This window comes from Notamacropus eugenii, chromosome 1 (assembly GCF_028372415.1).
Source record: "Notamacropus eugenii isolate mMacEug1 chromosome 1, mMacEug1.pri_v2, whole genome shotgun sequence".
In the NCBI taxonomy this organism is placed as follows: Eukaryota; Metazoa; Chordata; class Mammalia; order Diprotodontia; family Macropodidae; genus Notamacropus; species Notamacropus eugenii.
This window is the reverse complement of record NC_092872.1, coordinates 372,194,502-372,218,400: the sequence shown is the minus strand read 5'-3', so window position 1 is coordinate 372,218,400 and position 23,899 is coordinate 372,194,502. Positions and strand designations below refer to the sequence as shown.

General features: G+C 37.8%; 1 protein-coding gene across 2 annotated transcripts in view; it reads right to left on the bottom strand.

The window, feature by feature from the left end:
- Window positions 1–23,646, bottom strand: part of LOC140518456 (butyrophilin-like protein 3) — a 49,692-nt gene extending 26,046 nt beyond the window's left edge. Inside the window, exons 1-2 of one of the 2 annotated variants that reach the window (XM_072630641.1) lie at window positions 23,508–23,646; window positions 22,325–22,403 (exon numbers count right to left, since the gene is read on the bottom strand). The gene's annotated coding sequence lies outside the window, so the exon portion shown is untranslated. Of the gene's footprint in view, window positions 1–19,612; window positions 20,192–22,324; window positions 22,404–23,507 lie in introns of those variants that run through there. The other variant, XM_072630642.1, reaches the window with a different exon arrangement.
- Between the last annotated feature and the right edge of the window lie 253 nt (window positions 23,647–23,899).

The window sequence follows — 23,899 nt, the reverse complement described above, 5'->3', positions numbered from 1 at the left end:
ACCCAAGACACTATGCATTTTGATCACTGTTACCCCCAATCTGCTCTTCCTTCTATCTCATCCCCTCCCTTCCCTTATCCCATCTCCTCTATTTTGTTGTAGGGCAAGATATATTTCCGTACTCCTTTATCTGTATTTCTTATTTTCCAGTTATATGCAAAAACAATACTCAGCATTCATTCCTAAATCTTTGAGTTCCAGCTTCTCTTCCTTCCTCCTTCCCCACACATCCCCACTGAGAAGGCAAGCAATTAAATATAGGCTATACATGTGTAGATATGCAAAAGACTTTCATAATAGTCATGTTGTGAAAGACTAACTATATTTCCCTCCATCCTATCCTCTCCCCCATTTATTCTATTTTCTCTTTTGTCCTTGTCCCTGCCCAAAGGTATTTACTTCTAATTACTCCTTCTTCCCATTTTCCCTCCCTTCTATCGTGCCCTCACACCTCACTTCTCCCCTTCTCCCTTACTTTCCTGTATTGTAAGATAGATTTTCATACCAAATTGAGTGTGCATGTTATTCCCTCCTTAATCCAAATGTGATAAGAGTAAGTTTCACTTTTTCGCTCTCACGTGCCACATTTTCCCCTCCATTGAAAAAGCGTTTTCTTGCCTTGCCCCATTCCATTTCTCCCTTTCTACTCCCAATATATTCCTCTCTCACTCCTTAATTATATTTTTTTAGATATGATCCCTTCCTGTTCAGCTCACCCTGTGCTCCCTGTCTTTCTGTCTCTCTCTTCAAATATATACACATGTGTGCATGTGTGTGTGTGTGTATGTGTGTACAATACCTTCAACTATCCAGATACTGAGAAAAGTATCAGGAGTTACAAATATTATCTTTCCATGTAGGAATGTAAACAATTCAACTTTAGAAAGTCCCTTGTGATTTCTCTTTCCTTTACTTTTGCATGTTTCTCTTGATTCTTGTGTTTGGAAGTGAAATTTTCTATTTAGCTCTGGTCTTTTCATCAAGACTGCTTGAAAGTCCTCTATTTCATTGAATGACCATTTTTCTCCCTGAATAATTATACTCAGCTTTGAGGACTAGGTGATTCTTGGTTTTAATCCTTCTGGAATACCACATTACAAATCCTGTGATCCCTTCATGTAGAAACTGCTAGATCTCATGTTATCCTGATTGTATTTCCACAGTACTCAAATTGTTTCTTTCTGACTGCTTGCAATATTTTCCCCTTGACCTGGAAAATCTGGAATCTTGCTACAATATTCCTAGGAGTTTTTCTTTTCAAATCTCTTTCAGGAGGTGATCAGTGGATTCTTTCAATATTTATTGTACCCTCTGGTTCTTGAATATCAGGGCAGTTTTCTTCGATAATTTCATGAAAGATGATTTCTAGGCCCTTTTTTTGATCATGGTGTTCAGGTAGCCCAATAATTTTTAAATTGTCCTTCCTGGATCTATTTTCCAGGTCAGTTGTTTTTCCAATGAGATATTTCACATTATCTTTAATTTTTTCATTCTTTTGGTTTTGTTTTTTAATTTCTTGGTTTCTCATAAACTCTTTAGTTTCCATCTGCTCCATTCTAATTTTTAAAGAAAAGTTTTCTTCAGGGAGCTTTTGAACCTCCTTTTCCATTTGGCTAACTCGGCTTTTTGAAGCATTTTTCTCCACATTGGCTTTTTGAATCTCCTTTGCCATTTGGGTTAGTCTATTTTTAAAGGTGCTATTTTCTTCAGCATTTTTTGAGTCTCCTTTAGCAAGCTGTTGACTTGCTTTTCATGATTTTCTTGGATTGCTCTCATTTCTCTTCCCAACTTTTCCTCCACTTCTCTTACTGATTTTCAAAATCTTTTTTGAGCTCTTCCATGGCCTAAGGCCATTACAAATTTATTTTGGAAGTTTTGGATGAAGAAGCCTTAACTTTGATGTATTCCTCTAAGGGTATGCTTTGTTCTTCCTCATCTGAAAGAATGGAGGATAATGATGGATGTAAATGATCACCAAGAAAGTAGGCTTCTATAGTCTTATTTTCCCCCCTTTTTAGGCATTTTCCCAGCCAGTTACTTGACTTTTGAGTCCTTTGTCAAGTGGAGGATGTACTCTAGGGACCTGTAAGTTCTCAGTTCCTCCAAGGTGGCATAATCAAAGGAGAGGAATTTACTCCTCTCCTGGCCTGTGCTCTGGTCTGGGAGCAACACCAAGTTTTTCTGCACAGGATCTGCGAATAGGGTTCCCTCTCCAAAACCACCTCCAGTTCAATTACATCAGTGCTCCTCCTCACACAGGTCTGTCACAGAGTTGAGATTCAGATCAGGTACTTGATTTCCCCAGGGTCTTTGGCCCAAGGGCTCCAAAAATGTTCACTGCCACTGCCTGGGCCAGGGCTAGGGACAGATCCTGTTCTCTTTTCACCCAGGTGAAAGAGTTTTCTGACTGACCTTTGAAGCTGTCTTTGGTGTTTGTGGGTTGAGGAATCTGGGAACTGCTGCTGCTGGCTGGAATTCTGCCCCCTGAGGCTTCCTCCACTCCTGTCCCTGTTGTGGTGTGCAGCCAAGGCTGAGCTGCACTCTGCTCTGAGTTCATTGTGATAGACCTTTCCTGTCAGTCTTCCAGGCTGCCTTGTGTTTAAAATCTCTTTCACTCTGTTGTTTTGTGGCTTCTCCTGCTCTAGAATTTTATTAGAGTCACTTTTACAGCTACCTTTTTGGCTTTGGAGGAAGAGCTACAGCAGGTCTGTCCTTCTACTTCGTCATCTTGGCTCCACCCCAATCCTTGGTTTATATCCTAGCTCCCTTGATCTCTGGAAAATCATACTCCATGGCCTATGATACCTTAACATACAAGCTGTTAGATCTTGTGTTATCCTGATTGTGTTTCCACAATACTCAAACTGTTTCTTTCTGGCTGCTTACAATATTTTCTCCTTGACCTGGGAGCTCCTGAATTTGGCTACAATATTCCAAGAAATTTTCCTTTTAAGATCTGTTTCAGGAGGTGATTGGTGAATTCCTCCCATATCTATTTTACCCTCTGGTTTTAAAATACCAGGGCAGTTTTCCTTGATAATTTCTTGAAATATGATGTCTTAGTTCTTTTTTGTTTTATCATAACTTTCAGGTAGTCTAATAATTTTTAAATTGTCTCTCCTGGATCTATTTTCCAGGTAAATTGTTTTGCCAATGAGATATTTCACAGTGTCTTCTATTTTGTCATTCTTTTGATTTTGTTTTATAATTCCTTGAGTTCTCATAAGGTCATTAGCTTCCATTTACTCCATTCTAATTTTGAAGAAATTATTTTCTTCACTGAACTTTTGGACCTCCTTTCCATTTGACACATTCTGCTTTTTAAATCATTCTTCTCCTCTTTGGCTTTTCAGTCCTCTGTTGCCATTTGGGTTAGTCTATTTTTAAGGTGTTATTTTCCTGAGCATTTTTTGGTTCCCCTTTAGCTAGCTATTGACTTATTTTTCATGATTTTCTTGCATCACTCTCATTTCTCTTTTCAATCTTTCCTCTATGTCTCTCACTTCATTTTCAAAATCCTTTTGGAACTCTTCCATGGTCTGAGACCAATTCATATTTTCCTTAGAGGCTTTGCATGTAGGAGCTTTGGCTTTATTGTCTTCTTCTGGTAGTATATTTTGATCTTCCTTGTCACAAACCTAAGATTCTATAGACTGTTTTTTTTTCCCACTGTTTGCTCAATATCTCAACAACTTACTTGACTTTTCACTCTTTTGCAAGGTAGGCTTCTGCTTCCAGTGGAGGGAAGGGTAGAAGGATACTGTCCCAAACTGCACGGATTTTTGTGCAGTTGTTTTCAGAGACCCTTCTTGGGACCCACAGATCTTCAGCTCTTCCAAGATTGTGTGATCAAGGGAGAGGCATTTACTCCTCTCCTGACCTATACCCTGGTCTGAGAGTGACCTCAAGCACTGTTTTCTGCCTTGGAATTGTGAGGAGAATTCCATCTCCACCACTTCCACAATTTCTACCATGCTAGCTCTCCTTCACACCCCAACACCCCATCTAGTACTGTGACCCAGATCTAGGCAGGGCAAAACAAGAGAATCCCACTGCAGCACTGGCAAAGAAATCCCTGAAATTCACCCTTGATCAGCTGCTTGATCCCCCAAAATCTGTTGGCCTAGAGCTCTGGAAGTAGCCACTGCTGCTGTGACTACCACTGCCTCTGCTGCCCCTCCCCCCTGCTCCATGTCTAAGACTAAACTTTGCTCCTCTCTCACACAGGTCCAAAAGGCTTTTCCTACTGACCTTCCAAGTTGTCCTTGCCATTTTGGGATTGAGAATTCTTGAAACCACCACAGCTACCAGTAATTCAGTGCTCTGAGGCCTGCTCAGGCACTGTCTCTGCCAGTGGGGTCCACAGTAGAATACACTCCTCTCCCAGTCCCATGCAACAGGCATTTCCTGTTGACCTTCCAGGTTGGCTTAGACTGGAAATTCATGTCACTCTGTCATTTTGTAGGTTCAGCTCTTCTAACATTTGTTTAGTTATTTTTACAGGTATTTAGAGGAATTTGGGAGAGAACTCAAGCAAGTCTCTGCTTTTTCTCTGCTATCTTGGCCAGTAAGCATGACTGTTTAAGTGAATGTGATGAACTCTCCCATAAAATTTAAGTGGATAGCAGAATGTATTAGAAATCATAATCTTACAATAGATTGTTTGCCAGAAACCCATTTGGAACAGAGAAGTACACATAGGGTAAAGGTGAAAGGTTAGAGAAGAATATATTATACTTTAGGTGAAGTAAAAAAAAAAAAAAGCAGGTGTAACAATCCTGATCTCAGACAAAGCAGGAGCAAAAACAGATCTAATTAAAAGATAAGGAAGGAAACTACATCCTGCTAAAAAGGTGGTATAAACAATAAAGTGATATCAATACTAAGCATATATGCATGGAGAGTTAAACATCCCATTTCTTACAGACAAAGTTAAATGAGCTACAGGAAAAAATAGATAGCAAAATTATACTAGTGGGGGACCTCAAACTCCTCATCTCAGAACTTGATAAATCTATTCACAAAATAAACAATAAAAGAAGTTAAGAAAAATTTCACAAAATTTAGGTATGGTAGGCCTCTGGAGAAAACTGAATGGAGATAGAAAGGAACATACTTCTTATTTCCTCAGTGATACAAGGCACCTTCACAAAAATTCACCATGTACTAGGTCATAAAAATTTCACAATCCAATGTAGACAGGCAGACATATTCGATATATTCTTTTCTGATCATGATGCAATAAAAATTACATACAATAAAGAGCAATGAAAAGATATACTAAAGATTAATTGGAAACTAAGTAGTTTAATCCTAAAGAATGAGTGGGGTTGGAGGTGGAGCCAAGACGGCAGAGTAGAAAGATGCATATATTCTAGCGCTTCCTCCACAGCCCACAAAATATCTGTAAAAAATGACTCTCAACAAATTCTAGAAGCCAAAGAACAACAGAGGGAAAGAGGTTTCCAGCCAAAGGTAACCTGGAAGGCCGACAGAAAAGGAACACTGAGCAGAGTGGAACATAGCCCTGGTCACATGGCACTGGGAGGAACAGGACCTGAACAGACCTCTGGGGCAGAATTCACAGCAGGGAAGGTCCCAGATCCCTCAACGCACTAACAACAAAGAAAGCTCCAAAGGTCAGCATGGGAGGGTTTTCCCAGCTGGGAGAGAGAAGAATGGGTTCCCCCAGCACTGGCCCCAGGTGGCAACAGTGGCTACATGGAAGCATCTTGGGTCCATAGTTCAAGCGGTTCAGCTAAAAGCCCTGGGGGAGTTGAGCGACTGATCTGAATCTCAACCTTGAGCACAGTACTGTGGAGAGGAAGAGCGATAGCACCCTTCACTTGACAAAGCTTCAGAAGACAAGTAACTGACTGGAAATGCTCCAAAAAGGGAAAAAAAATGAGACCATAGAAGGTTATTTTCTTGGTGAACAAGTGTGTCCTTCCATCCTTTCAGATGGGGAAGAACAAGGCATACTGTCAGAGGAAGTCAAGGCCTCTGCCTCCAGTACCTCCAAAATGAATATGAAATGGGCTCAGGTCATAGAATAGCTTGGAAAGCATGTCAGCAGCCTGCTAAAACAGAACCAAAAGAATGCTGAGGAAAATAACCTTTAAAAATAAGCTAACTCAATTGGAAAAAGAGGCCCAAAAACCCAATGAGGAGAAGGAGGCTTTAAAAAGCAGAATTAGGGGGGTGCAGAGACAAGATGCTGGAGTAGAAAGACACACATATGCTGGCTCTCCCCCCACAGACCATAAATTACCTGTAAAGAAAGACTCTCAACAAATGCTAGAGCAGCAGAAGCCACAGAACAACAGAGTGAAGGAGATTTCCAGCCCAGAGTAACCTGAAAGACCAATGGAAAAGTCTGTCACACCAGACGTGGAGCGGAGCAGAGCCCAGCCCAATCTTGCTTGTGCGGCTTAAGAACAAGCCTCGGGTGCAGAATCTCCAGTCCCAGTAGCAGTGGTTCACAGATCCCTCAACCCACAGGCACCAAAGGTCAGTGACAGGGTTTTTTCAGCTGGCTAGGAAAGGAGAAGGGCCTTCCCATAGCTCCAGTCTTAGGCAGCGGCCACAGAGGCCACATTGGGCAGGTGGCAGCAGTTCCCATAGCAGCCCCTACAGCAGCCTCGTCCGTTGTTGGATTGTAAAAACCCTGGGAGCAATGAGCAGCTGATTCTTATCTCAGCCATGTGCAGAAACCCTGCAACATCTGATCTTTATCTCACACTGAATGGTGGCCCTGCCCATGGAACTTATCTGAATCTCAGCCCCCAGTGCAGGCTTGGTGGAACTGGAGATGAGGTGATTGTGAAGAGGAAACTGCTAAGATTCTAGGCACAAAAATCTCTTCTTGCTCCCAGACGAGTGTACACACTTGATTGGGCCACCTTGGAGGAACTGAGATCTTACAGATTCCCAGAGTATACCCTACTCTTGACAAAGGACCCAAAAGTCAAGTAACTGATTGGGAAAATGCCCAAAAAAGGGAAAAAATAAGACTAGAGAAGGTTACTTTCTTGGTGAACAGATATCATCTCCCATCCTTTACGATGAGGAAAAACAATGCTTACCACCAGGGAAAGATATAAAAGTCAAGGCTTCTGCATCCCAAACATCCAAAGTAAGTATTCAATGGTCTTGGGCCACGGAAGAACTCAAAAAGGATTTTGAAAATCAAGTAAGAGAGGTGGAGGAAAAATTAGGAAGAGAAATGAGAGAGATGCAAGAAAATCATGAAAAGTGGATCAACATCTTGTTAAAGGAGACCCAAAAAAATGTATGAGATGGAGGAAAATATAGTTAGTCTTATACAACATGACTATTATGGAAGTCATTTGCAAAACTACACAAATATGGCCTATATTGAATTGCTTACCTTCCCAGTGGGGATGGGTGGGGAGGGAGGGAGGAAGAGAATTTGGAACTCAAAGTTTTAGGAACAACTGCTGAGTGTCATTCCTACATACAACTAGGAAATGAGAAATACGGATAATGGGGTAAAGAAATTTTTCTTGCCCTACAGGACAAAAGAGAAGATGAGGATAAGGGAAGGGAGGAATGTTAGAAGGGAGGGCAGATTGGTGATAGGGGTAATTAAATTGCTTGGTATTTTGGAGTGGGGGGAGGGGAGAAATGGGGAGAAAATTTGAAACTCAGAATTTTGTGGAAATGAATGTTGAAAACTTAAATAAATAACTTTAAAAAAAAGCAGAATTAGCCAAATGGAAAAGAAGGTTCAAAAACTCACTGAACAAAATAGTTCTTTAAAAGAGAATCAATTTCAGGGAAGCTAATGACTATGAGGTAAACCAAGAAGTTAGAAAATAAAACCTAAACTTTGAAAAAATGGAAGATAATATGAAACATCTCATTGGAAAAACAACTGACCTAGAAAATAGGTCCAGGAGAGACAATTTAAAAATTATGGGACTACCTGAAAGCCATGATCAAAAAAAAGCCTAGAAATTATCTTTCTTGAAATTATTAAGGAAAACTGCCCTGATATTCTAGAACCAGAGAACAAAATAAAAATTGAAAGAATCCACTATCACTTCCTGAAAGAGACCTGAAGAGTGCAACTCCTAAGAATATTGTGGCCAAATTTCAGAGTTCTTAGGTCAAGGAGAAAATATTGCAAGTAACTAGAAAGAAACAATTAGAGTATTGTGGAAATACAATCAGGATAACACAGGATCTGTCAGTTTCTGCATTAAGGGATTGAAGGGTGTGGAATAGGATATTCCAGAAGTCAAAGAAACTGAGATTAAAACCAAGAATCACCTACCCAGCAAAACTGAGTATAATATTTCAAGGATATAAATGGCCATTCAATGATATAAAGGACTTTAATCATTCATGATGAAAAGAACAGAACTGAATAGAAAATTGGACTTTCAAACACAAGAATCAAGAGAAGTATGAAAATGTAAATAGGATAGAGAAATCATAAAGGATTTTCTAAAGTTGAACTGTTTGCATTCCTACATGGAAAGATAATATTTGTAACTCTTAAGACTTTTCTCAGTATTTGAATAGGTGGAGTGATTATATACATACACACACAGACACACAGACACACACACAAATAGACAGAGAGTTCAGGTTGAGTAAATCAGAAAAGATGATATCCCTAAAAAAATAAAGTGAAAATTAAGGGGTGAGGGAGGAAAATACTGGGAGGAGAAAGGGAGAAATGGAATGGGGAAAGCTATAATTCATAAAAGAGATAAGAAAAATCATTTTCAATGGAAGAGAAGAGGGAGAAGGTGAGAAGAAAAAAGTGAAGCTTACCCTCTTAACATATGGCTTAAGGAGGGAATAACATGCTCACTTAATTTGGTATGAAAATCTATCTTACACTACAGGAAAATAGAGGAAGAGGGGACAATTGGGGTGAGGGGAATGATAGAAGGGAGGACAAATGGAAGAAGGGAGTAATTAGAAGTAAACACCTTTGGGAAGGGACAAGGTCAAATGAGAGAATAGAAAAAAATGGGGAGGGACAGGGTAGGATAGAGGGCAATTTAGTTAGTATTACACAACATGATTATTATGAAAGTCTTTTGCAAAAATGACATATATATAGCCTGTATTGAATTGCTTGCTTTCTCAGTGGGGATGGGTAGGGAGGGAGGAAAGGAGAGAATTTGGAATTCTAAGTATTAAAAACAAATGTTGAGAATTATTATTGCATATAACTGGAAAAAAAGAAACATAAATAATGGTGTTAGAAATTTATCTTGCCCTACAAGAAAAGTGGGAAGATAGGGTTAAGGGAAGTTTGGGGTGTGATAGAAGAGAAGGTATGTTGAAGGAAAGGGTAATCAGAATGCAAGGTATTATGGGGTAGGGAGAGGGGAGAGATGGGGAGAAAAATTCGAACTCAAAATTTTGTGGAAATGAATGTCAAAATCTAAAAGTAAAGAAATAAATATAAAAAATATATATAATTAAATTCTTTGTGTCACTTTTAAAGACAAAAAAAGAATGAGTGGAGTCAAAGAAGTAATCATAGAAACAATAACTTCAACAAAGAATGGCAAAAATGACACAACATAACAAAACATGGGTGATGTAGTCTAAGCAGTTCTTAGAAAATTTTGTATCTCTAAATGCTTACAAAAAGAAAATATGGAAAGAGGGGATCAATAAATTAGGCACTTAACTAAAAAAGTAGAAAATGAACAAATTCAAAATCCTTAGTTACATGCAAGATTACAAATTCTGAAAATCAAAGGAAAGAGTAATAAAATTGAAATTAAAAAAACTTTTGAACTGATAAATGAATCTAAGAGCTGGTTTTATGGAAAACAATAGATAAACCTTTGGTTGGTTTCATATAAAAAAAAGAAGGAAGAAAATCAAATTACCAGTATCAAAAATGAAATAGGTGAAGTCACCTCCAATGAAAAGGAAACTTAAGTAATAGTTAGAAACTATTTTTCCTTCTATTTGCCAATAAATCTGATAGCATAAGTGACATAGATATTTATAAAACTATAAATTGCCCAGATTTACAGAAGAGAAACTAAAATAATTAACCTCATTTTAGAAAAAAAAAAAAAGGAATTTGAAAAAGTTATCAATGAGCTCTCTAGGAAAAAAATCTCCAGGGCCAGATGAAATTACAAGCATGTCCTATCAAAGATTTAAAAAACAACTAATTCCAATACTAAAATATTTGGAGGAATATGCAAAGAAAGAGTCCTACCAAACTCTTTTTATCATACAAATATGTTCATAACTTAACCAGGAGAGCCAAAACAGATGAAGAAAATTACAGGGGGCAGAGTCAAGATGGCGGAGTTGAAAGATGCACATACACTAGCTCTTCCCCCACAGCCCATAGAATAACTGTAAAGAAAGACTGTCAACAAATTCTAGAACAGAAGAATCCACAGAATAACAGAGTGGAGGAGATTTCCAGCCCAGGGTGACTTGAATGCTTGACAGGAAAGGTCTGTTGCACTAGACGTGGGGCATAGTCCAGCCCAAACTTGGCCATGTGGAACAGCGCTGGGAGGAAGACCCAAGCAAGCCTCTTGCATGGAATTCCCTGCGGCAGTATTGGCAGTTTTCAGATCTCTCAACCCACAGGAGCCAAAGGTCAGTGAGAGGGTTTTTTTAGCTGGCCTTGAAGGGACCTGGGTCTTCCCATAGAAGCCTCAGGCAGTGGTGTCAGAGGCCACATGAGGAGGCAGCAGCTCACACAGCAGCTCGCATCCATTGTTGGATCTTAAAGTCCCTGATGGTACTGAGAAGCTGATCATTATTTCACACTGAATGGCAGCCCTCCCCTCACCTAAAGTCCCTGGAGGAATTGAACAGCTCATCTGAATCTCAGCCCCCAGTGCTGACTTGATGGAACTGGAGGCCAGATGGTTGTGGAGAGGAAACTACTACTAACAGATTCTGGGCACAAAAGTTTCTGGTTGCTCCCAGACCAGTGTACATGCTTGATTGTGTCACTTTGGAGGAACTGAGATCTCTCGGATCACCAGCGTATACCCTACTCTTGATAAAGGACCCAAAAGTCAAAAGAATGAAAAAATAGAAGTTAATGTGAAATGTCTCATTGGAAAAACAACTGACCTGGAAAATAGATCCAGGAGAGATAACTAAAAATTATGGGACTACCTAAAAGCAATGACCAAAAAAAGAGCCTAGACATCATCTTTCATGAAATTTTCAAGAAAATCTGCCCTGATATTCTGGAACCAGAAGGCAAAATAAATATTGAAAGAATCCACAGATCACCTCCTGAAAGAGATTCAAAAGGAAAAACTACTAGGAACATTGTAGCCAAATTCCAGAGTTACCAGGTCAAGGAGAAAATATTGCAAGCAACTAGAAACAATTTGAGTATTGTGGAAATATAATCAAGGTAACACAAGATCCTGCAGCTTTTACATTAAGGGATCGAAGGTCGTGGAATATGATGTTCCAGAAGTCAAAGGAACTAGGACTAAAACCAAGAATCACCTACCCAGCAAAACTGAGTATAATACATCAGGGGAAAAAAATGGTCTTTCAGTGAAATAAGGAACTTTAAAGCATTCTTGAGGAAAAGACCAGAGCTGAAAAGAAAATCTGACTTTCAAACACAAGAAAAAAGAGAAGCATGAAAAGGTGAACAGGAAAGATAAATCATAAGGGACTTACTAAAGTTGAACTGCTTACATTCCTATGTGGAAAGATAATATTTGTAACTCTTGAAACTTTCTCCAGTATCTGGGTAGTGGGTGGGATTACACACACACGCGCGCACACACACACACACACACACACACACACACAGAGTATATGGTGAGTTGTATAGGAAGGGATCATATCTAAAAAAATAAAATTAAGGGGTGAGAGAGGAAAATATTGAGAGGAGAAAGGGAGAAATGGAGTGGGGCAAATTATCTCTCATAAATGAGGGAAGTAAAAGATTTTTCAGTGGAAGGAAAAGGGGGGAGGTTAGAGAAAAAGTGTGAAACTTACTCTCATCACATTTGACTGAAGGAAGGAATGAAGTGCACACTCATTTTGGTATCTTACAAGACAGGAAAGTGGTGGAAAAGGGGATAAGCAGATGGGGGGGATGATGGAAGGGAGGGCAATGGGAGGAGGGAACAATTAGAAGTCAATACTCTTGGGGAGGGACAAGATCAAAAGAGGAAATAGAGGAAATGGGGGGCAAGATAGGATGGAGGGAAGTATAATTAGTCTTACACAACAAGACTATTATGGAAGTCATTTGCAAAACTACACATATATAGCCTATATAGAATTGCTTGCCTTCCCAGTGGAGATGGGTGGGGAGAAAGGGAGGAAGAGAAGTTGGAACTCAAAGTTTTAGGAACAATTGTTGAGTATTGTTCTTGCATACAACTGGGAAAAAAGAAATACTGGTAATTGTGTAAGAAATTTATCTTGCCCTAGAGGACAAAAGAGAAAATGGGTATGAGGGAAGGGAGCAATTTTAGAAGGGAGGGCAGATTGGTGGTAGGGGTAATTAGAATGTTTGGTGTCTTGCCATGGGGGGAGGGGAGAGATTGTTAGAAAATTTGGAACTCAAAATTTTGTGGAAATGAATGTTGAAAAATTAAAATAAATAAATAAATTAAAAAAAATTTTTTAATGAAGAAAATTAGTGACCAATTTTCCTAATGAATACAAATGAAACATTTTAAACGAAATATTAGCAAAGAGATTACAGCAATGTATCATTAGGATAATACTCTGTGACTAGTTGGGATGTATACCCAGATTGTAAGGCTGCTTCAATACTAAGAAAGCTATCAGCATATCAGCCGTATCAATAACAAAATTAACAGAAATAATATGATTATCTCAATGGATGCAGAAAAAGCTCTTGACACAATACAATACCCATTCCTATTAAAACACCAGAGAGCATACAAATCAAGGCAGTTTTCCTTAAAAGGGTACATAGAGTCTATATAAATCCATCTTCAAGCATTATATGTAATGGAGATTGACTAGAAGCATTTCCAATAAGAACAGGGGTGAAACAGGGATGTCCATTTTTACTACTATTATTCAATATTTTTCTAGAAATGTTAGCTATAACAATGAGAGAAGAAAAAGAAACTGAAAAATATTTGAATAGGACATGAAGAAACAAAATTATCTGTCTTTGCAAATGACATGATATGTGGGAAATCTTAGAGAATCAACGAAGAAAGTTCTTGAAATGGTTAACAAATCTAGCAAATTTACAGGATGTAATATAAACTCACATAAATCACTGGATTTCTATATGCAACTAACAAAGCCCCTCAGCAATATTTAGAAAGAGAAATGTCATTTAAAGTAACTAGACAATATAAATTATTTGGGAGTCTACAAGTCAAGAAAAATCCATGAACTCTAGGAAGATAATTACACACCACTTTTCACACCAAGTTAGATTTAAATAATTGGAAAAATACCAGTTGCTAATGGAAAGACTGAGCTAAGACAATAAAAATGACAATTCTACCTAATTTACTTATTCAGTGCCACTCAAATCAAATGACCAAAAATTATTTTTTAGCTCTAGAAAAAAAAAATAGAATTCATCTGAAAAAACAAAAGGTCCAGAATATCAAGGAAATTAATGGGAAAAAATGTAAGGAAAGGTGGCCTTCCCTTATCTAAAACTCTAATGTAAAGCTGCATTCATCAAAATTGATTGATATAGGCTAAAAAGGAGAATGATGAATGGATGGAATGGCACATATGGATGTGCTATTGTGATGTGATACACAAGACACAATACTCAATGACAATAGCAATTTGCTTTCTGATAAAACCAAAGACTCCAACTTCTGGGATAACAACTCGCTATTTGACAAAAGCTAATGGAGAAACTGGAAAATAGTATGGCAGAAATGGGTCATAGACCAACATCTTACACTGTATATGAAGATAAGGTCCAAATGGGTTGTATTGTTAATATATGTTTTTATAATGGAAAGATCTTTCTCATCCATTAACAGGCCCATGTGACATGCTTAAGTCACATGGAAACCCAAGTCACATGAGTCTGTGGTGAGAGGAGCTTGCTGATTGAGTGGACCAGAAGAGTGGAGCAGAACTGAGAGGAAGTTGAACATACTGCAGTTAGAGCTGAGGGAGAGAGAAGAAGCTGATAGTGAGCTGTGAGTGTTCATTTGTCGGAAGCTCCAAAAGGGTGGGGATTGGTGGTGCCCCCTGCATTGTTATTGTGTATAAATTTCTTTGTTGCTATGATGGATTTGGCTTTCTGGTGTTTAAATAAATGTTTTGTTGTCCATTTGGAGAGTCTGTTATCTTTTGTGATTCAGAATTATGCTGTCATATTCATAGATGCCATAGGAACTATGAATGTCACATTGGCACTACATTTGGTGATGAGAATGGGATCATGAAATATCAGACTTCTATATGTAGGTAGAAGGACTTAAGAGAAATAAATAGATATCCTAGGAAGGGGGAATCTACCTTATTCCTACCTAGCAAGAGAATGGGCTAAAAACAGAACTCTGTGAAAACTGGGAACTGGCACTACAGAAGGGAGAACCTAGAGATGTGGAAAGATGTTTGAAAGGAAAATCAGAAGAACTGGGGAAAAAAAACTTGCAGGGGTGAGTAGGAGAGGGTAAGAGTTATATGTACTATCAAGTCATTGAATTATATGTAAAAGCAGAGATAAGCTGTTGAAAGAGAAAGCTCAGATGAAAAGGGAGCTGACTGGTTTGCATGGGAATCTTTTTATACCACAACATTTTGACTCTCCTTTAGAAGAATAAGATGGATAATCTCAGGTGGTAGAAGAATAAGCTATTTTCATTTAGCTAAGAGGGAGCAAAAAACTAACAAAAAGAATGTGCATGTAGCCCTTGCACAGGCTGAACATAGTTTCCTCGACAATTGCCAGGAGAATGCATGGTAAGGAAATGAAACAAATTTAGATAGTGAGGTTTTTATGAGTGTAGATGTTTGCCCAATACTAAGAAGAAAGCAGGAGAACCAGGGGTGTGACACAGTGTTTAAGGAGGTATTGGAGAATTTTACTCAGCAGGTTATCACTGATATATTAAGTCAATTCACCCAAAAGACTGGAGAATCACTAGTGTCTTGGATGGTGAGAATCAGTGATTAAGGGGGCTGAATAGTATTGATAGATAACGTAGATTGCTTGAAACTTATAAGTATTAGTCAGAATCGTTTTGTGCAGCAAGCTTTTAAGGATTACTATATGCAAGGTGATAAGAATGTGATTAATTTCTTAGCTTTAGCAGTAGACAGATGTATTAGACTGTGTCCTACTGACTCAGTGTGACCTAGTGTAGATAGACCCTGGAACTCACTTAAGGACTATATGAGAAAGTTAAAGGAGGAGGTAATGAAGTGAGCAATAATAATGGGAGATGCTGAGGCTTATCATGTTATCCCTTAGCAGTTTCTCATAGAAATATCATAGTGAGTAAATATCCTCTTTTCAAGCATCTAATTCTGACTTTACTAATAGGGGAAATTGGGCACCCTCTTTCAGAGGTGCTGAATAAGATTTCACAGTCAAGTGACTTAGAGGGATGGGAAAAAGATCATTTCCTCAAAAGAAAATGGTAAATATTCAGTGGATTGAAAGTCAGAACAGACTGACAAGAAAAGAATTGTTTGCTACTCCATTGAGAGCAGGATAAGATTTTGGAAGAATATATGGTATTCCAACTAATGAACTATATAAAATGTACGAAGAAATGGGGTTTAATATTAGACAGTATAGGGAAGTAAGAACTGCCCTACAGATCCTTCTGAATCCCTGTATCCAAGTTTGTGTCATATTCCGGGGGAATAGGAAATTGGCCAAGGCCCAGCTCAGATTAAAAAAATACATGGATGGGATTACAAACCCCATATCAATTTGACCACATATTGGAAAAATGAATCAAATACTGCAACTAGGACATTAATAGATACTAGGGCAGAGGCCTCCTTTATGTATGAAAACCGTGATGAGTTTAAACACTGAACTCCTATTACTATCACAGCACTTGGAGTGGTTGAAATATCAGCCAGACAACTCAAACTAACAATGAAAATTGGAAAATTATCTAAGAAAGAATATACCATGGTAATTGCACCCATTCCTGAGTAAATTTTTGAGATATTTTGAGAGGTATGACTAAATTTACCTCAGGGGAGATATCAATTTGCAGTAAGGAAGATAGGAAATAATACAGTTTTAGAGGGACAAATAAAAATGGACCCAATCACTTTAAATGAACCTCCTTAAGTAATTACTTTAAGGTTGTATTATGTGCCAGGTGGGCAAGATGAAATTACCAATACTATAAAGGGATATGTTGAGACAGGAGTGTTAGTCCTTACAACCACTCAATGGAATAATCCTGTCTGGCCAGTATAAAAGTGAGATGGAATGTGGAGAATGACAGTAGATTACAGATAACTGAATAAGTTGAATCCCCGCTTGTATGCTGTTGTTCCAGACATCATTACATTAATAGAAAGGATCCAGAAATATGATGAGGCTTGGTATGCAGTTATTGATTTAGAAAATGCTTTTATTACTATCCCAGTAGATTCTAAACAATGGTACCAGTTTGCTTTAATTTGGCAGGGCAGATAATATACTTTTACCTGCTTGCCACAAATATATCTTCATAGCCCCCCCTATTTGTCATAGGATTGTGGCTGAACATTTAGATGAATTAGAGCTGCCTGGTGTACGGCTTACCCACAATGTAGATGATGTTATGATATGGGGAAAAAATGTATAAGAAGTAGATAAGAGTTTGACACTTTTAACTGAGCATAAGAAAAACAAGAGTAGGAAATTAACCCTGCAAAGATTCAAGGGTTAGCTCAAATCATAAAATTTTGGGGTATACAATGGAATAAGGGGCTGTGAGAGATTCTCCTGCAAGATCAACAAAAGATTCAGTGTTTTCCTATCCTTACCAATAAGAAAGAGGCCCAAAAGTTTATAAGATCATTTGGATATTGGAGGCACCACATTTCACATCCAGGACAGATTTTTGAAACCCTTATATAAAGTTGCTAGGAAGAAATTTGAATTTGATTGGGGTCTAGAGCAGAGTAAAGCATTTGAACAAGCCAAGATTTCTAAATAATTGGCCCTACATTTATGACCCATGCAAAATGAATTACAAGTGACTGTATAAGATGAATATGCAAAATGGACTTTATGGCAAAAACAACAAAGCTTAAATGTACCCTTAGGATTTTGGTCTAGGAAATTCCCTTCATCTGGAGTTCAATATGCCTCTTTTGAAAAGCAGTTGTTAGCTACATATTGGATTTTGGTGTCGACTGAACAACTGACTGTGGGCCGTGAGGTAATACTAAGGCCTGGAATTTCGATTGTGAACTGGATAATGAGTACCCCAGCTTCTCACAGAACTGGACGTGCTCAAGGGGCTAGCATAATGAAATTGAAATGGTATATTCAAAATATATCTAAAATAAGCAAAAGTAGAGTTTCTGTTTTACATGAATCTATAGCAAACATATATACTAAGGGAAAGGATACACCCATGCACCAAAGTAGCAGTTGTTACAGTCACTGGTAAAATAGAATGAGAGATATTGTGGATTAACTGAAAAACAAAAGAGATATGCATGGTTTACTGATTGGACAGCAAAATATTTGGGTCACAAAAGATATTGGTGAGTGGTAGCCTATAGCCCATGTACTAGGTGGACTTTGGAAAGTTCTGAGACTGGTGGAAGTAGCCAATATGATGAACGTATGCCGTATATCAAGCTATGAAAATAGAACAAGGAGGACAGTGTCATATATTCACTGAGTCTTAGGCAGTAGCAAATGGGTTAGCAACATGGACGCCTATGTGGAAAAAGTCAAAATTGAGAAATTCATGACAAACAAGTCTGGGGCAAAGAATTACAGGAAGATATATGGGACTTGTCTTTGGTAATTAATTTCTCAGTTTTTCATGGAGACGCTCATGTGGCCCTCACCACGCCAGAATTTGACAACAACGCATGTGCTGATCAACTAGTAAAGATTGTTAGTTAACATACTGCCCCCACTCTGAAACCAAGTAATTATCTGGTACTAGTAAAATGTATCCATCAAATGGTCAGTCATTTAGGGGTCCAGGTCACACATCAGAGGGCACAAGACTGAGGTACTAGTATCTCTCATTCATTGTTAAAACAAGTAGCAGAGGAATGTTATATATGTCAATCGAAAAAGGAATGGATTGTTCTTTAGGTAGTAACTGGAGAGATAGCAATAGGAAAAGTATGAGCCCAACGTGGCAAATAGATTATATTAGACTTCTATCCCAAGAGAAAGGATGCAAATGTATATGTACTTGTGCTGACACCTACTCAGGTATACTAGTGGCTTGTGTCTGTAAGAATGCAACCCAAAACAACATCTGTAAAACTCTAGATCTTACGTCTATATTATGGAATCCCAACGTAGATTCAAAGTGAAAATGGGTCATATTTCAAAGGTAATGAAATTAAGAGGTATTATACATTGAACAATGTAGAACAAACATATCGTCTTCCACATTTTCCACAAACATCTGGATTAATTGAAAGAATGCATGACTTATTGAAAGAACAGTTAAGGAGGTTAACTTCTAATAATTTGTATCAAGATTGGAAGGATAATTTGTACACTGCTTTACATAATTTGAATAATAGACAATTGGGAAGAAGTATACCTCTAGCCACAATGATGATCCCAAACCTGCAAATTAGAAAACAACTAACATATAAGATCTGAAATATTAAGTATTGAACTGTGAAGTAAGATGTCCTAGCACAGCATCCAGGAGCAACTGGTTCAGCATGATATGATTTATATTGTTTAGAGGACTTTTGGATAGAAAAGAAATAAGGAAACTCTCCCCTGAAATATGCAGAAGAATCCTTAAAAATTATTTGGAACAGATGTTACCTAAATCAGAATTAGCAGCTCAAGAAATACATGTATTGGTTGGATTGAATTAGAACTGGATTCTAATTGTCAGGGAGAAATTATTGTAACATTCCAAAATTTACAGTTTTACAAAATGATAGAATAGTTCAAGTAAGTATTATTCCTTGTGAAACAATACCCCTTCTGAAAACTGACCCTCCTTCCAAAATAACCATCAAAGGAGCTGAATGGTTAAGATTGGGAACTAAAGTATGGGTAAAGCAGAGGCCAGATGATCTTCCAAAGGCTTCCAAAGGGAAATTATAGATCATGGGAAAGATAATACTGTAGCTGTTGTATATTCAGGAGAAGATCATTACCAAATTATACCATTGACTCATACATTCTACTGCAAATGAGGCTGATAGTGAATTCATGGACTCCTGAAGCATGGCTGAGCCTATATCTACCCTGCTTCTGGTTATTGCCTTCTTGTTGTTTTATTTTTGTTTGTTTTGTTTTTATGTCTGTTAAACTTGGTTGTTAAATTTGTTTCCTCCAGTCTTAGTACCCTCCACCTGCAGATACCTGCTCACTTAAGATGGATGTCACCCTCTGTCCACGACTCTGATATGTCCTCAATCTGGCATTGACCAAACTCCAGATGTCAGTTAAAGAACTAACCTCTCAAGTAGGATCTCTGGAGGCAGGGACAGCTCTATGTCCAATCTCAGCAGGAAGTAGATCTAGAAGAAGAGACCTTTGCCACTTACTCCAAGATTTGGGGCCCTATTAATTAGAGCAGAAAATGATGGAGTGCTTGTGCTCAAGCCCCACCCTAAGATATTGTTTTATGTGTTCATTTCATGTTTTTCCTGTTAAATTGTTATAAAGTTCTGAAGACACCGGTTACCCCTAAACTCCCATTAACCAATGTAGTGGATAAGAAAGATTTTGGGGTCTAATGTATTGTTAATGTATTTTTATACAATGGGAAGATATTTCCCATCCATCAATAGGCTCATGTGATCTGCTTGAGTCATGTGGAAGCCCATGTCACATGAGTCTGTGGTGGGAGGAGGTTGTTAAATGGGTGAAGCACGAAGGGGTAGAGCAGGAAGGGTGGAGCAGAGCTAAAGGGAACTTGAATACAGAGCAGTTAGAGCAGAGGGAGAGAGAGGGAAAACAGGCATCAAGCTGTGAGTGTTCATTTGTGAGAAGGCCCTAGCAGAGGGAGGCTTGAGAATGGTGGTGCTCCCTGCATTGTTATTGTGTATAGATTTCTTTGTTGCCATGATGGATTTGGCTTTCTGGTGTTGGGGTTCAGCTTTCTGGTGTTTAAATAAATGATTTGATTCTCTCTTTAATGTAGAGAGTCTGTTATATTTTGAGATTCAGAAAAATGCCAGAATATTCACAGCCAAAGTAAGCACTGTGATTATCGCATTGGTGCTATGTGGGTACATGATTTAGACATAAAGAGTGATATATGAGCAGATCGGGATGGGAAAGAATAGTTTGCCTGTCAGATTTATGGAGAAGGGAAGAATTTTTGACCAAATAAGAGTTAGAAAACATTATAAAATGGAAAATGGGTAATTTTGATTACATTACATTAAATTACATTAAAATGAAAATTTAATTAAATTAAATTTTAAAAATTAATTTTGTTTTTATGAAAATAAAGCTAATGCAACCAAGATTAGAAGAGAAGCAAAAAGGTGGGAAACATTTTTACAGGAAATATTTCTGATAAAAGTCTTATTTCTAAATATATAGAGAACAGAGTCAAATTTATAAGAAAACAAGTCTTTTCCCAGTTGATCAATGATCAAAAGATAAGAACAGTCAGTTTATAGACAAAGTAATCAAAGCTATCTGTAATCATATGAAAAAATGGTTGAAATCACTATTTATTAAAGAATTGCAAATTGAAACAACTGTGCATTACCACCCAATACCTATCTAAACAACTTTACTTGACAAGAAAGGAAAATGACAAATGTTGGAGGGGATATGGGAAAACTGAGATACTAAAGCATTGTTGGTGAAGTTGTGTACTGATTCAAACGTTATGTAGAACATTTTGGAACTATGCCCAAAAGGCTATAAAACATGCATATCCTTTGACTCAGTTAATACCATAACTGGGTCTGTATCACAAAGAGAATTTTTTTAAAAAAAAAGAAGAAAAGGACTTGCAAGTACAAAAATGTTTATAGCAGAACTTCTAATGGTGGCAAAGAATTGGAAGTTGAGGAAATGCGCATCAACTAGGGGTTTACTAAAGAATTAATTGTATATGATCATGATGTGCTACTGTGCTATAAGAAATGAAGAGCAACACATGCTCAGAAAAACTGGAAAGTCTTACATGAACTAATGCAAAGTGAATTGAGAAAAACCAGGAGAACATTATATACTGTAACGGCAACATTGTATGAAAATCAACTGAATTCTTAGGCATTCTCAGCAATGCAAGAATCCCAGACTACTCTCAAGGACTTATGATGAAATATGTTATCCGTCTCCAGAGAAAGAACTGAGGTGTTCTGAGTGGAGATCAAAACAATTTTTCTTTACTTTATTTTTCTTCTTGTTATTTTTTGGTTTTTGTCTTTTTTTAAACAACACGATTAATATAAAAATAAGCTTTGCATGACTGCACACATATAACCTATATCAAATCACTTGACTTCTCAGTGTAGGGGAGGGAAGGTAGGGAATTTGGAACTCAAAATTTATAAAAACAATTATTAAAAATATTTTTACATGTAATTCAGAAAAAAATAAAATATTAAATAGTTAGAAGAGATAACACCTTTGAGCTCAAACTGTAAAAAGTATAAATAAGTTATGTTTGAGTTTTTCATGTGTGCATGTGTGTGTATTCTGCAGACAATTTAAACATTTACTAACTTATCTCCTCCTCATATCCTAATCTTGTTGATGCCATTATTAAACATTGTTAAAATTAGAATAATATGGATGCAGACAATGTTCCACTTCCTCTGGGCAGGAAAGGAGTGAAGGAGTAGGCATAGTGGGCAATGATGAAATATTTATTCTTTTTAATGTTGCTCTAAGGTTCTGCTCATTGCTTGAGTGGGTTGCAAGGGAGTATCTGATGCCAATGATATATTGAGTCATATGAGACATACACATGGGACTCTAATTATATTTGCCATATGAAGACAAAATAATCTGATTCACAAGATTTAGATAGTTGAGGGGGGAGGATGACAGCAGGGAATAACATGTACATTTGCAGGCTGAATGCAATAATTGTGGCTTAATGACTTAAGAAAGCACAGCAAACCCAAAAGTAGAAGAATGTCAGTGAAAGGAAGAAAAATATAGCTTTTAGTCCTATTGTTTGATTTCTTTGAGACTTACATAACCAAGTAAGTTATGTCTGGTACACCCACATTACTTTTCTGTTGAAATGAAATCCCTTGATCTTGATACAGGAGTTCTGAAAAATGAAAATAAAACAAAGCATTCACTATAAGAAAATAATACTGGAATTCTGAAAAGTGAAAATAAAACAATGCATACTTAGTAACAAAATAAAATGTCCCTTGACACAATTCTAAACTTTTAAATATACCTGAAAATTAGATTATTATTAGTCATTTTCAGTCATGTCTAACTCTTTGTGATCCCATTTCCTAACAAAGATAGTGAAGTGGTCTGCCATTTCCTTCTCCAGCTCATTTTGCAGATGAAGAAATTGAGGCAAAGTTAAGTGACTTCCCCAGAGATACATAGCTAATATGTGTCTGAGGCCAGGTTTGTATTCAGGAAGATGAGTTTTTCTGATTCCAGTCCCAGTGCTCTATCGATTTCACCACCTAGTTGCTCTGAGAACTAGATTATACTATCTTCCTTTGTTTCCTAAGGAAATTATTAGAGTGTTGTGCACGTAGGGCCCTTTAGGCATTTTGCTTTTTCCTTTGCTTCCAGGCAGGTTATTTTCTCATCCTGCTTTGAAGGCATGTGTGTGTGTGTGTCTGTCTGTCTGTGTGTGTGTGTCTCTGTGTATTTTATAGCTGAGGGGGTTCACAGATGAGGTTCTCTCTTTGTTCACTTCTACTCCGGTGTTTTTTCTCTTCTTTCTTGTTCTGTCTTTCTGTGTCTCTCGGTGTTTCTCCTTGTGTGATTCTCTCTCTATATTTTTCTCTCTCTCTGTCTCTCTCTGTCTCTGTCTGTCTCTGTCTCTCTGTTCCCCCCCCTTCCCCCCTCCCTGTGTGTGTGTGTGTGTGTGTGTGTGTATGTGTGTGAAGATGATCAGTAGAATAAACTAACTAGGTGAGTCCCTGAAACAAATATCCATATATTAGCTATGTAACTGTAGTTAAGTCACTTAACATGTCAGTCTCTCAACGCAATCCTTTGGTGTCAACTCTAAGAAAATGCTTCAAGCAAGTTCCAGAACTATACTGGTGGGAATAGTTTCACCAAGAAAATGAAATGAGATATCTACATCTTTCCCCCTAAAACCACTAATACATATGCCTCCATCAACACATTAAACTACACCTTACAAGTCAATTCATATTCTGTAACATTCACTTACCAGAAGTAAGTTGATGGGGACAGTAGGAAAAAAAATGAAGGAGCAGGAGTGACTGTAGAGAAGATGACTGTGGTTAGGAGCTTCAGCCAATGCTGAGAGATGACAAAGGGGCTCCCTGGAAATGTAGCAGTTTCACTTTTGTTCATACTGCTTCTCAGAAATAAGTTGTTTAAGGGACAAAGGTTGTAAATGTGTTCTCTCAGGTTTGGCAGTGTGTGTGTTTGGGAGGGGGGGGGTGTTAGGAAGGAGAGGCTGGGAACTTTGGACTCATGTCATAGAGTGATATTTGCCAATCTATATTTTTACCAGAGTAGATAAAATGCAGTTACAAACATCTATGTTACCTTAAACTAAATAGTTTCCTTCTGTAGCAGTTAAAAAAAAAAAAACAA